At 48.0% G+C, this 2213-nt stretch overlaps 1 non-coding gene across 1 annotated transcript; it reads right to left on the bottom strand.

Annotated features, from left to right (window-relative positions):
- Positions 1-221: 221 nt before the first annotated feature.
- On the bottom strand, positions 222-388 carry LOC116271833. The gene has a single exon (XR_004180594.1). It is a non-coding gene; the product is annotated as a U1 spliceosomal RNA (small nuclear RNA).
- Positions 389-2213: the final 1825 nt, after the last annotated feature.

Raw genomic sequence — 2213 nt, 5'->3', positions numbered from 1 at the left:
GCCAGACTTGAGGAAAAGGGCACAATGCAGCTCGCTAAAAGATAGCTCGTGTTACAATCGCTGACACTTATTTCACCTCTGGCTGACGGGCGACATACTGCCTTCGCCCCAAAGCCATCCACTGTGGATTACCCATACGAAGCCATTCACACGGAAACGCTACACAGCAGGAAAAGTAACTGTAAGTGTAGAACCTATTCTTTAAAACCACCACAAAAGTCAGGGGAAAGCGCCAGACGCAGTCCCCACTACCACAAATTATGCAGTCAGGGGTTTTCCACGGTTTAGAAATCTGCCAAGAGGTCGCTTTACATCCAGGTGCAATGGATAAAGCCTCGCCCTGGAAAACCACCTTCGTGATCATGGTATCTCCCTACCAGGTAAGTATGAGTTTCTGCACCTCCCGCCCCACCACGGCCTCATACGCCTCACCTTTTACTCACGGTCACTTGCCGCGCACTCCCGAGCCCTTCTAGCCCTGACACACAGCTGGGATTCTCAGGTCCGACCAGCGGTCGTGAACCCGCTCCACGGCATGGAAACTCCTTCGTGGCGAAGCAGCAGGTGGCCAAGCAGCAGCCCCTGCGCTGCCTCATCTACATAGAAGTCGCCCTACTCGTGATGTCACCGGCAGTCACCATTCCCGATCCTCGTGTGCCTTTCTGTCACTCAGCCGCCCAATGCGCTGCAAGAACCGGCAAGCCAGGCTGGCAATCTCCCTTTTTCCCTCCCGCCCCGGCATCTGTTCACTCCCAAAGAAGCAGCTCCTTAGCCTGTGTTGCGGAGCAACCTTTCCGCCTGCGGCCAGATGGATCCTGCTGGGCACCCTTCTTCAAATAATGGCTTTTAATTCACCAAAAACTCCTGTGCGGAACGTTTGGAGTTCTCAGCTACATCCTTATCCTTGTGATGTAGCATTCCGCTTGAGTGGAAGCCGTTTAATATCAGAGAGAAAACTAAGTATTTATAAGAGAAGTAAAGAGAGAGGCAGGTCAGATGACAAACCATGCCCTTACTGGTTTATATGGTAATGTTATAAGACAGTTGTCAGGCCAGCAGTGGCTCAAGCCTGTAATCAGCAACTTTGGGAGGCCGAGACGGAGCTTGAATCACAGCGATCAGGAGATCAGAGACCATCCTGGCTAACACAGTGAAACCCCGTCTCTACTAAAAATACAAAAAGACTAGCCAGGCGAGGTGGCGGCTCCTGTAATTAGCTACTCAGGAGGCTGAGGCAGAAGAATGGCGTAAGCCAGGAGGCGGAGCTTTACCCAGGTGAGCTGAGGTCAGCCACTGCACTCAAGCCTGGAAGTGATAGAGCAGACTCCGTCTCAAAAAAAAAGACAGTTGTCAGTTTCATGAATCTTGTTGGCGACGATTCAGAGTTGTAGAAAATATGCCTTTAGAAGAGATGGTTGGACACTCTCAAGCGTGGTGTTGGACTTTGTCATCTCTTAGGCAGCCATCTCCACACCTTAGTCCTTACCTTCTTAGTTTTTTATATTCTGCAAAGACAAAACCAAAATAATCCAAATTTGACACAAATACCCGGGATACATCTTATTTGAGATGCTTAACAAATATCTAGATCATCTTTTCTTACATATTACGCAGGAAGCACTGTGAAGTAAGCAAAGTTGGGCTGCTCAGGTCAAAGACCATTTGAATATTTAGAAGTAGTTTTGAAAAAGGAATAATACAGGGTGGTCACAGGATAACAAATTTTAGGCAGTAAATTCACGTGACTTGAAGCCATGGGCTGATAAGACGCTGAAAAACCAGGGTGTGGCCCAAGCTGGCTAAGACTGGACCCAATGTGGTGCTGGATTAGACCTAGGTTTTACCTATCCCCTCATTATATGCTAATTAACATACTAAATCACACACCCACCACTGCCATGACAGCTCTGAGACCATTATTTGATGTAAAAATGGATCGCACCACTGTTCCGAGAAATCTCCACTTTTACCTGGGAATTTTCATGAATATTCCACTCCTTGGTTGAAGAAACCCATCAAGATGAAACCTCAGAACCCATTGTTCTGTCTTGGATATACCTGAACTCCCCTTTCTTGAGTGTGTACTTTTTGCTTTGCAATAAACCTCTTCTTTCACTATTTGCTGACTCATCCTTCACTTCATTCTTGAGGTGGTGTCAAGAGCCTGGACACCACAGCTGGGGTCGAGATCCCCCCAGTTTCTGGGGATCTCC

The sequence above is a fragment of the Papio anubis genome, chromosome 1, assembly GCF_008728515.1.
Source record: "Papio anubis isolate 15944 chromosome 1, Panubis1.0, whole genome shotgun sequence".
NCBI classification, from domain to species: Eukaryota; Metazoa; Chordata; class Mammalia; order Primates; family Cercopithecidae; genus Papio; species Papio anubis.
The sequence above is the reverse complement of the archived record's forward strand: the minus strand, read 5'-3'. Positions and strand labels throughout refer to the sequence as shown.